General features: G+C 37.5%; 1 protein-coding gene and 1 long non-coding RNA gene across 4 annotated transcripts in view; one reads left to right on the top strand and one right to left on the bottom strand.

Moving 5' to 3' along the window:
* The window catches only part of Rnls (renalase, FAD dependent amine oxidase), a 325,504-nt gene that overhangs the window by 281,833 nt on the left and 31,164 nt on the right, over positions 1-12,507 (top strand). The window lies entirely within an intron of this gene.
* LOC147825642 (uncharacterized) overlaps positions 1-12,507 on the bottom strand; it is a 73,944-nt gene that overhangs the window by 45,827 nt on the left and 15,610 nt on the right. The window contains exon 3 of the long non-coding RNA XR_015440358.1: positions 3,972-4,396. This is a non-coding gene — a long non-coding RNA (uncharacterized LOC147825642). The remainder of the gene's footprint in view (positions 1-3,971; positions 4,397-12,507) is intronic.

The raw sequence follows: 12,507 nt of genomic DNA, 5'->3' as shown, positions 1-12,507 counted from the left end.
TTTTCTGCATCTATTGAGATGATCATATGGTTTTTGTCCTTGACTCTGTTAATATAGTTATTACATTTATCGGTTTATGAATGTTGAACAATCCTTGCATCCCTCAGATAAATGCGACTTGGTCACGGTGTATGATCTTCTTGATGACCCTCTGTATTCTGTTTGCCAGTATCATGTTGAGGATTTTTGCATCTATGTTCATTAGGGAGATTGGTCTGTAGTTCTCTTTCTTGGTTGGGTCTTTCCCTGGTTTTGGAATCAAAGTAACACTTGCTTCTAGGAATGAATTTGGAAGCCTTGCTTCCCTTTCAATTTCCTCAATGAGTTTAAAGAGTAATGGCGATAGTTCTTCTTTAAATGTCTTGTAGAATTCAGCAATGAAGCCATCAAGACCTGGGCTTTTCTTTGTTGGTAAATTTTTTATTACATTTTCAGTTTCACTCATTGTAATTGGGCTGTTTAGGATTTCTATATCTTCTTCATTTAACTTTGGCAATTCGTATGTATCTAGGAATCCTTCCATTTCTTCTGTGTTTTCCATTTTATTAGAGTACAGGTTCTCAAAGTAGGTATTGGTGATCCTCTGGATTTCTGCTGGGTCTGTTGTGACTTCACCTTTTTCGTTCTTAATTGCATGGATTTGAGCCTTTTCTTTCCTTTTTTTGATAAGGCTGGCTAAAGATTTATCAATTTTATTTATTCTTTCAATAAACCAACTCTTTGATTCATTAATTTTTTTGTATCATTTGCTTAGTTTCCATTGCATTGATTTCTGCTGTGATCTTCATAATTTCCTTTCTTGTATGAGCTTTGGGTTTGTTATGCTATTCTTTTTCAAGGAGCTTAAGGTTCTGCATTAGGTTATTTAACAGAGTTCTCTCTGTTTTCCTAATATGGGCATTCACTGCTATGAATTTCCCTCATAGAACTGCTTTCATTGTGTCCCATAGATTCATGTATGTTGGACTGGCATTATCATTTACTTGTAGAAACTGTTTAATTTCTTCTTTAATTTCCTCTGTGACCCTCTGGTTGTTCAGGAGGGTGTTATTCAATTTCCATATGTTTGTGGGAGTTTTGAGGTTTATGTTATTGATCTCCAATTTTATAGCACTATGGTCTGATAATATACAGGGGGAAACTTCAGTTCTTTTACATTTACTGAGACATGTGCTATGAGCTAGCATGTGGTCTATTTTGGAGAATGACCCGTGTGCAACTCAAAAGAATAGGTATTCTGATTTTGTGGGGTGGAATACTCTATAAACATCTATTAAGTCCATTTGTTCAATAGCTTGGTTTTAGAATTTGGTTGTTAATTTTTTTCTAGATAATCTGTCTATTTGTGATAGTAGGGTATTGAGGTCCTCCACTACAATTGTGTTAGTGCTTATTTGGTTTTTCATGTCCATTAATATTTGTTTTTGTATAGTTGGGGACATTCGTATTTGGTGCATATATATTTAGGATTGTCATCTCTTCCTCTTGGATTGTTCCCTTCACAAGGATGTAGTGACCATCTTTGTCTCTCTTAATTAGTTTTGGTTTGAAATCTACTTTGACTGCAAATACGATTGCTATGCCTGCTTTTTTCTGGGTTCCTGTCACATAGAGAACTGTTTTCCATCATTTTACTTTCAGCCTATGAATTTCCTTTTGAGTTAGGTGTGTTTCTTGTATACAGCATATTGCTGGATTTTGCTTCTTAATCCATTCTGTCAGTCTATTTCTTTTGATTGGTGAATTGAGTCCATTAACATTGATGGTTGTAATTGATAGATATTGACTTATCCTTTTCACAATGCTTTTTTGGCTGTTTTATTTTTTGTTTTTGGCTCTTTTATTTCTTACTTTTTCCCCCTTTCCCTTTAGAGTCTTACCTTGCCTGGTGGCTTCCCTCTGTTGGGCCTCATGGAGTTGTAACCTTTATTGTCTTTTTCTATGATATTGTTTATTGTTTGGAGTGCTGGTTTGGTTTTCATGAAATTTCTCAGGTGTTCTTTGTCTTGGAAGTATCTAATTTCCCCATTGATTTTGAAAGATAATTTTGCAGGACACAACAGTCTAGTTTGGAAGTGATTTTCTTTTAGGGCTTCAAATACTTCACTCCAACCTCTTCTTGCCTGGAGGGTTTGCATTGAGAAGTCTGCTGTGATTCTGATGGGCTTTCCTTTGTGGGTGATTTGTTTCTTTACTCTAACTGCCTGTAGGATTTAATTTCTCTGTTGAGTTTCTGGAATCTTGACTATAACATGTCTAGGTGTAGATTTTTTTTTTTAATCATGGCTAGTTGGAGTTCTATATGCCTCATTTATCTGTATGTCCAATTCTCCACCTCTGTCTGGGAAGTTTTCTACTATTACTTCTGTGAACAGTTTTTTTATGTCAATTGTACTTTTTCCTGTTTTTTCATGGACTCCTATCAGTCTTATGTTGTTCTTCTTTGCATCGTCTAGCAGCTGCTGGGTTGATATCTCGTGGTCCCTTACTATTTTTAAGAAATCTCTGTTTTCATGCTCCTTCACCACAATCCTGTCTTCTATATCTGATATTCTATCTTCAGATTCCCTTAATCTGCTCTGCATACTTTCAATGGAATTTTTAATCTCCTGAATATCTGCTTGAATCTGTTTCATGGATTCCCTTTCTTTCTTATGTTAGGCAATCATGGTTTCCATTTCTTTCTTATACTGGATATTCATGGCTTCCAGCATATTTCTGAGCTCATCTATTTTTTTATCTGTTTCTGTTCTGGAGCCTCTAATACTGTCTTTCACACCGCTCACCATCTCTGTAGTTATCTGGGAGATTATTTCTGTTTTGAATTTTTCTAGAGCCTCATTCATCTGTCTTGTTACTTCCTGTGCTATCAGTTCAGGGTGTCCACGTGGTTGATTAACAGACTTTTCCATCTCGTTTCCCCCAGAATTTGCCTTTTGTGGAGTGGAAGTCTGAGTTTGTGCCTTACTTAAATGTCTTCTCATTTTTGTTTTTGGTACTGTCCTTGGTTTAGTTCCTGGGTTGATACTTTGAAGTTGCTTATTGTAAGTATCTTTGTTGATGTATTTAGAACCCTTGTGGAATGATTGCTTCTCAGAGATGTCTTCCAGATATAGCTAGTCTTTAGGTTTTTAGCTTCTAACGGATCTGAGGCTGTCTCATTTTCATTATACCAGGAAGGACAACTGATTAGTTCAATCACAACACCTTAGCCCAAGTGATACAATTAGCAATGCAGTAGCATCAAGTACCTCTTAGAAAATGACAATTTATGGTAGTTATTAATCTATCACCTTTAACTGTGTGAATTAAATCAAAATCAAGGGCCAACTCAACATATGTTTATAATGACTAAACTCTTCAATATAGCAACTTTACCCTTCAGGATGGGGAGTTAGAAGGAGTTGGGGAGGGAGGGATAGGTAGGTAGAAGAATAGGGAGAGGTTAGCAGTGAAGCCAGAGGACGCAAGTGAGAGAAGAAAAGAGAAGAAAAGAAAAATAAAGAAGAAATGTGAATTAGAGCCAGAACAGGAACACAAAGGGAGATGAAGAACAATGTGAGACATCAAGGGAGCAAGGGAGAGAGAGAAAAAAGGAAAAGAGAAAAGAAATAAAAAAGAGAAAAATAAAAATTTTTAAAGTAGAAAAAGAAGGAAAAAAATTAAAAATAAGAGCAAAAAAATTGTGATAATTTTGAAAATAACAAATAAAAGATAAAAATGAAGGGACTTCTTCAGAGTATGTCTCTTCTGTCAGAATAGACAATGTGGGCAGCAGTGTGCAGTTATAAGTCAATGAGTCTCAGTAAGCCAGTCACCGACCCATGAGATTCAGGCAAATTTCTGGCTGCAAGTCCTGAGTTGAGCTCCCTGTCCTCCTGCAGGGTTGAACTTTGCAAGGTTCTACTGCAGGTTCCAGCTGCCTTTCCCTTGAAGATAGTCCAGGTTCTGATGGGAAGTGACTTACTTACCAAGTATGGTGGTCTGGTGTGCCTTTACTGCAGAGATTTTCTTCACTTTTCCAGTGGGCTTCAGCTATCATCAGGGAGCCTGAGAGAGGCCCTTTCTCTCTTATTCACTTCTGCCACTCTGGACAATGGCCTTTATGTCCCCCTGTACCTCTGTAGTGTGGAACCAGGTAGCTACACAGCCAAGAGGCCAGAGGTGGTGGGGGTGGGTCTCTGTTGTTGCAAGAGTCTGTGTGGCTCCACGGGCAGCTGGTGAGCGTGCCCAAGGGCGTCCTTACCAGCTCTGGGTCACAAGTAGACGTAGCCAGCTGGACAGAGCTGGGCTCAGTCAGTCCTGGGTGCTCTGTCCACACAGCTCTGCCAGAGCAGCTCCATGGGCGGTTGGTGGGCGTGCCCAGGGGGTCCTTCTGGAATCACGCTTTTAAAATCTTAGAGAAAACATTTTCAAATTATTATCACATACCAAGAAAATTATAGTTCACAATTGAAGGTAAAATGAAAAATTTCTTAGGAAAACAAAAACCAAGAAGATTTGCATCCAGTAGAACCTCATTGAAGGACCCTCACAAGAAGATACTTTGAAAAGAGGAAAATGACCCTAGTGGGACTATCTGAGATCCAACAACGAAACTGTAGGTGAATATAAACAAACATTGATTGTGTAAGACTAAACCAAAGAAGTAAAATAATGCTAGACATTAAATTAAAACATATAAAATCAGTTTAAGTATTCTCAAGTTCTAATATTACTCAGGATAATAATAAAAATACTAACTTTTCTCTTTACATTCTTTAGGTACTTAAATATATGACTAACTACAAATACAAATAAAAATATGACTTCCAAACTTGTAGGGAGAGAAAATAGAATAAGATCTAAAAATCATATAATTTAAAAAATATAAAAAGATTTTTAAAACTGGACAAATACAAAGCAAAATATAAACATCAAAGTAGAAAAAACACTTCTAGTTATAAAAAGATTTACAATATATTGTTGAGACTTAAATATCAGGAAACTAGTAACATAACTTCAGCAGAAAAGAAACATTGTCAAAACTGAAAGGAGAAATTGGAAAATTTGCTATTAGTAATTGATCCAGCAGCTGAAAAAAAGTAAGAATGTAGTTACTGAAAAATCATACAATTAAAGAGATTGTTCTAATTGACTTATGTAAAATGTTAATTTACCATCTACAAATTCTATTCAAGCATACCTGTAACACTTACAAGAACTGACTCTATATGAGGCCATTGGACAAATCTTAAAAGCATAATACAGATCACATTCTCTTAACACGACTGAATTAGAATTTGCTTTAAAAATGTCTTTTAATATGAAGTATGTAGTTGAATATTATTGTTTTGACTCACTGTGACAATCTTCATCCCTAATTAAATTTATCCTGTCATTGCTTAGTATTACAAGTGAAATGACTATGAATCTGAGGAAGCTAAAATGCTTATTTCATACAAATTTTAGTTTCTGTTTGGAAACTAAATGACTTCTATAGCTACTTTATTATAAGTAATTAATTAAGTCGTTAGTGTGATGTGAGTTAATGTGTGCCTTGTTTATCCTAGTGCTTTATTAATAGTGGATGGTAATAGTGCTGTTACTTCTGGGGTTGGTGTTATCAATTTTTAATGTCCTGACCCTCACGCAAAATTGTAGACTGAAAACTGTTGTACCTATTGCACAATTTTTAAGATGACTATTACTTAATTTAAAAGGCAGAAAATAGCAAAGATTGGCCAAGATTCAGAGAAATTGGAACCCCTGTACATTGTTAGTGGAAATGCAAAATAATACAGTGAAATAGTATGATTCCTCATAAAAATGGAATTACCATATGACTCAACAATTGCACTTCTAGGTTTATACTTTAAGAAGTGAAGGCAAGGTTTAAATAGACATTCATACATTCATGTTCATAGTAACATTATTCACAGTAGCCAAAAAATGGAAGCAACCCAAGTTTACACCAACTGATGAATTGATAGATAATTGTGATGTATCCAACAATGGAGTTTTATTCAGCAATGAAGGGAATGAAGTGCTATTACCTGGATATTTTTCAGATACATCTCGAAAACAATACAGTAAATGAAAGGATCCAGTTACAAAAAAAATTTATGTATTTTTATTTATATAAGGTACCTAAAAGGGGCAAATTCATAGACAGAAAGTACTATATAATGGCGGTTCCCAGGGATTGAGATAACAGGAGAATAAGAAGTCACTGTTTAATGGGGTTATGGAGTTTCACTTTAGGAAGATGAAAAATTTCTTGAAATTGATGGTAATGATTGTTGCAGAACAGTGTGAATATCCTTAATGTCACACCACTCAACACACAAAATAGGTTAAAGTAGTAAATATTATTTTACATATATTTTACCACAATAAAAAATAATTATTGTGCCTATGTCCAGGAATAGTCTGTCATTATTCCTAGGGTATTGATATAAAAAATCAATCTTAGTGCTTTGATATAATAATTAACCTTAATGCTTTGAGAGAATTTAACTTGTTTGTCCTTTCCTAAAGCCACTCTTGCCACAGCATAGGAGTCAAAACAAGAACATTACCTAACAATGCTTTTCATTTGTTTGGCACTTTATAGTTGAAGAAAGACTTTTCTGTGGCTTAACCCATTTAATCCTCAAGAGAGCCTTATAAGGTAGTTAGTGTGGCTCCCTTTTAATTGATTGGAAAAAAAATTAAGCCTGAGAGATTAAAATGTCCAAGAGCAGGGTTCTGTTGAGGATGCAGGAGTTCAAATAATTCTGACTCTACAGCCATTGATCTCCCAGTGTACAAAACTAATGGTCAGCTTCTATGAACTTGACATCTGAAATGCCAAAAACAAAGTGCTATTCTTGCTAAACTGAATAAAGAAAAGAAAAAATATAGCATCATTAGCTTCCCAGTGACCAAGGAATAATGATTCTACTAAATTTATGCTCTGGATCCCATTAACATATTTGTGGCATTTTATAATTCTTTATTTCCAAACTTTGGTCTCGTTTAAACTCTGGTAGATTCTTTGTAGTCTTGGGCTTTAGCTTCTAAAAATACCCTTTAATTTTTGGTCAAGTAAACTTTCCCTTAAACCAATTGTTTTAGGCTGTAGCTATTCAAATTTTAATCAAAATTCTCAAAAAAAATATATTGTCCAATTCCAAGAATAAGTAGCCAGGTTGTTCTCTCGTTGTTATGTGAGAACTGTTTCACTTTGGTCCTTAAATTTCTTTTCTTATTACTCTCCTAAATAAATCCGAGAAACTTGGCATCAGTGGTCTTACGGACTTCATGAATTTCCCCTGAAGAAAATGGCTAGATCAGTGCAAGCTCTGTTTTCAGCACACAGCTAGGATCCATGTCCCTTCGAAGGCTGCTATAGATTGCAAGCAGAACCCCAGCACTGATGCTTCAGAATGCTGACCAGGTAGCTTCTTCTGTCCCTGGAAAGATTTGGAGCCACATGGAAGAGGGATGGTATCAATAATGCCTCCTTAAATTTCTTAACGGAAACCATGAATAGCACGTGCTGAGGCAATAGTTTTTTCACTGTGGTGGTGTTTGCTGAAAGAATTTAAGATTTTACACTGCTTGATCCTTCTACTTACCTACTGTGTGGTACCAGTCAGGTCTGTAATGACAGGTTAAACGTTCAACATTAAAAGTGGTGGCTCCTTGGGCCGGGGATTTAGCTCAGTGGTTTCGCCGCCTGCTGCGCAAGCGCAAGGACCGGAGCTCAATCCCCAGTACCAAAAAAAAACAAACAAAAGTGGTGACTCCTCAACTTATCAAAAAAAGGAAAGAAAAGGCCCAAATCCATGCAATTAGGAAGGAAAAGGGTGAAATCACAAAAGATCCAGCCGAAATCCAGAGGATCATCAATATCTACATCGAGAACCTGTACGCTAATAAAATGGAGAAAACACAGAAGAAATGGATAGACTCCTAGATACACATGAATTACCACAGTTGAAAAAAGAAGATAAAAAAATTCTAAACACCCCAATTTCAATCAGTGAAATTGAAAAGGTAATTAAAAATTTACCAACAAAGAAAAGCCCAGGTCCTGATGGCTTCACTGCTGAATTCCACAATAAATTTAGGGAAGAGATAATGCCACTACTTCTCAAACTCTTTAATGAAACTGAAAGGAAAGCAATACTCCCAAATTCATTTCAGAAAGCAAGTATTACTTTGTTTCCAAAAGCAGAGAAAGACCCAACCAAGAAAGAACTATAGGCCAATCTTCCTAATGAACATGATGCAAAAATCCTTGATAAGATACTGGCAAACAGAATACAGACAATCATCAAGAAGATCATACACCCTGACCAAGTCAGATTCATCCCAGGGATACAAGGATGGTTCAACATACATAAATCAATAAATGTAATACACTATATTAACAGAGTCAAGAACAAAAACTATATGATCATCTCAATAGATACAGAAAAAGTGTTCAACAAAATCCAACACCCAGTCATGATAAAAAACCCTACAGAAAATTGGAATAGATGGTCTTTATCTCAACTTGATAAAGGTTATCTATGAAAAACCAGCAGCCAACATCATACTAAATGGTCAAAAACTGAATTCTTTCATGCTAAAATCAGGACCAACACAAGGATGTTCACTATCACCACTCCTGTTCAATATAGTTCTGGAAACATTAGAGACGGCAATTAGACAAGAGAAAGAAATAAAAGGAGGGCCAGGGGTTTAACTCAGTGGTGCTGCCACCTGCCTCCCAAGTGCAAGGTCCCAAGTTCAATCTCTGTTACAAAAAAAAAAAAAAGAAATAAAAGGAATAAAGATAGGAAAGAAAGAAGTTAAACTGTCATTATTTGCTGATGACATGATATTCTACATAGAAGACCCAAAAATCTCTGCTAAAAGACTTCTAGAGTTAGTTGACAGATTCAGTAGAATAGCTGGATATAAGGTCAACACTCAAAAATCAATAGCCTTCTTGTACACAGATAACAGACTCACTGAGAGAGAAATTAGGGAAATAATTCCTTTCACAATAGCATCCAAAATAATGAAATATTTAGGAATCAATCTAATGAAGGAAGTAAAAAACCTCTACCTTGAAAACTACAGCACTCTGAAAAAAGAGATTGAAGACAATATCAGAAAATGGAAAGACATCGCTTACTCCTGGGTAGGAAGAACCAATACAGTGAAAATGGGCATACTTCCAAAACTGCTATATATATTCAATGCCATCCTGATTGAAATCCCAACAGTATAATTTACAGAACTAGAGAAAACAATCCAAAAATTCATTTGGAACAAGAAGAGACCTAGAATAGCAAGAGCAATTCTAGGCAACAATGACATGACAGGAAGTATCACAATCCCCAACTTGAAACTATACTACAAAGCTTATGTGATAAAAACAGCATGGCACTGGGAAAGAAACAGACCCGAGGATCAATGGGACAGATGAGAAGATGCAGAAACAACTCCAGACACACTATGCCACCTCATCTTCAACAAAAAAGCCAAACACCCTCCCTGGAGGAAAGATAGCCTATTTAATAAATGGTGCTGGAAAAAATTGGGTTTCAACTTGCCAAAGATTAAAACTAAAACTATGTCTCTCATCATCCACTAAACTAAAATCAAAGTGGATCAAAGATCTAAATATCGGTGGGGATTTATTTCTGTGACGCCACACCTGTCTTGGAAGCGCAAGGTCCTGAGTTTGATCCCCAGTACCAGGGGATAAAAATCTAAATATTAAAACAGAAACACTAAATCTTCTGGTAGATAGGTTAGGTAGAACTCTTGAAGACATTGGCATAGGAAAAGACTTTATGAACAAAACCTCAGTAGCACAGGAACTAGCACAAAGAATCAACAACTGGGATCTCATCTTATTAAAAAGCTTCTGCACTGCAAGAAAACCATCAACAGAGCTAAGAGACAACCTACAAAGTGGGAAAAAAATTTTCACTAACTGTTCCTTAGACAAAGGACTACTATCTAGAATATATAAAGAACTTTAAAAAAATCATACCCTCCACCCCCAATTTAAAGACTCAATTCAAAGACAGGCATATGAAATGAACAGTTATTTCTCAGACAAGGAAGTAGAAACACCAAATAAACATATGAAAAAAATGTTCAACATCACTGGTCATTTGAGAGATGCAGATGAAAACAATGCTGAGATTCCACCTCACTCCAGAAAGAATGGATGCTATCAGTAAATCAACCAATATCAAATGCTGGTGGGGCAGTGGGAAGAAAGGAACTCTTCTCCATTGTTGGTGGGATTGCAGACTGGTGCAACCACTGTGGAAATCAATACGAGGATACCTCAAAAAACTAGGATTAGAGGTTCCATTTGACCCAGCTATTCCTCTGCTCGGTATCTTCCCAAAAGAATTAAAAGACTCTCTCTTGTTACTTTGCTACCTTTTGGCCACCATGAATTGTTTCTCCTCTTTGATGCACCCTCTTCCATGTTGCCATTCTGCCTTGGAGCCAGCCAAGTATGGACTGAAACCTCTACAAACTGTGAGATAAATAAACCCTTTCCCCTTTAACTTTGGGAGTTGGCTATTTTGTCCCAGCAACAAGAGAAAAGTAAGTCAGACAGAATTTGGTACCTGAGAAGTAGAGTCCTTGCTGTGACATTACATGGCCATATGGTTCAAGAGCCTTTGGAACTGGCTTGTGAGAAGCGTTTGGGAAGGTTTCAGAGAAGCTGACTGAAAAAGTAGAAGTGGAACACTTTAGGCTGTACTGTATGGGAGATTCTGGTCAGTGCTTAGAAGACCAGAAACCCAGTAAAGACCAGGCTCAGGAAGTTTCTGCTGAGAAGAAGGACTGCACTGGCTGTTGGACTCCAGATGATGTGAGATATGCCTTGGCAGAAAGCTTGTCTGCATTTTGCTCCTGTCTAGGGACTTTGCCTGAGACTGAGATTAAGGGCACCAGACTAATTAATCTGGCAGAAGAAATTTTAAGGCAGTCTAATGTTGAGGCAGTGGCATGGCTACTGTTGGGTGCTTTTAGCCAGATTTCTGTTGAGAATCAAGAGCAAACAATCCAGCAAAATGATTTAAAATGTAAGTTTGGCCAGAAAGGAAGCTCCAGTAAAGTTGTAGCCTGAAAAGGTAGAACAGAGGAGATCTTGATTGCTGAGAAGGAACAGAATAGAAAGGATAGCCTGAGGGCATCACAAGAAGCAGCAAGATTCCACCCTTTGTAGCCTCAAAATTAAAAGTGAAAGACTTTACTTTGAGAAGAGAGCCCCAGAGCACCATGTTCTAGAATGTTGGCAACCTAGGGAAGTTGTTCCTTGGGATTTGGTTCATAGGCACTGGACCCCTATAGCCAAGAGAGAAGGAACCATGGCCACTGCTCCAGGTGGCAGCAGACTTTGGCATCGTCCATGTGGGTGCTGATCTTAGGTGCATGCAGAATGTAAGAGCTGTGGGATCAGGAAGGCTTCCACCCAGATTTCAGAAGAAGGCCTGGAAGGCCAGGCATTGTGCCCCTGAGAGGGCAATGTGTGAAGTTGTGTGGAGCCAGGGGTGCAGTCGAGACCTCAGAAGTTTGCAGAAGCCAGAACGTGGATCATCCGAGGGAAATTGTAATGATGGAGTAGAGCGGGCCCCAGAGAGAAGCCATGGGAGCTACAACCACCTGCAGTGCCATAGGTTTGGAGCCACTTGTCAGAACCACTTGGCTGAACCCTTTGGAGTTCACAGCTTGCCACAGATTGCCTGAGACACTGGAAGTGGAACTGCGGGACTTAATGTTTGCCCTCCTAGATTGTGGACCTGCTTTGGTCCCATTCCTTGGTATCCTCCTGTTTGTAACTTTTAGAATGGAAATGTCTATCTTGTGCCATTAAATGTTGGAAGTGTTTAACTTTCTTTTCATTTGTACAGGGGCTTGCAGCTAAGAATTTGCCTTAAATCTCAAAGGAGACTTTGGACTTGGACTTTCCAGCAATGCCGAAACTGTTAGGACTTTGACAACTCTTAGAGATGGACTAAATCCCTTTTGTATGAAAGAATGTACATTACAAAAAATAAAGGAGTGTACATGAGTCTTTGGGGGGCCAGGGGCAGAATGTTATGGTTTGGGTCTAGATGTCCCCCAAAATCCTCATGTGGTCATAGGTGGCTTTTTCAAAAGTGGCTGAATCTAGAGTATATGATACCAGGATTAAAGGTGTGTGATTACTAAACCAGTGCAGTGATTGGTGTGGCCCTGCCCTAATCCTGGTAGTCTGGATAAGATAAAAGGGGCAGAAATACGCTGTTAAGGTTCTCTCATTGCTTTGCTACTGTCTTTCTGCCATGAATTGTTTCCCCTCTGCCATCCTGCCTTGGAGCCAGCCAATTATAGACTGAAAAGCCTATGAACTGTAAGCTAAACAAACCTTTCCCCATTGAATTAAAAGAATCATACCACAGAGAAATATGCACACCCATATTTATAGCGGCCCAGTTGGTAATATCTAAAATTTGAAAACAGCCCAATTGCTCA

Source organism: Heterocephalus glaber, unplaced genomic scaffold (genome assembly GCF_053883595.1).
Source record: "Heterocephalus glaber isolate CG9 unplaced genomic scaffold, H.glaber_assembly_v1.0 deba00001497, whole genome shotgun sequence".
Classification (NCBI taxonomy): Eukaryota; Metazoa; Chordata; class Mammalia; order Rodentia; family Bathyergidae; genus Heterocephalus; species Heterocephalus glaber.
The sequence above is the reverse complement of the archived record's forward strand: the minus strand, read 5'-3'. Positions and strand labels throughout refer to the sequence as shown.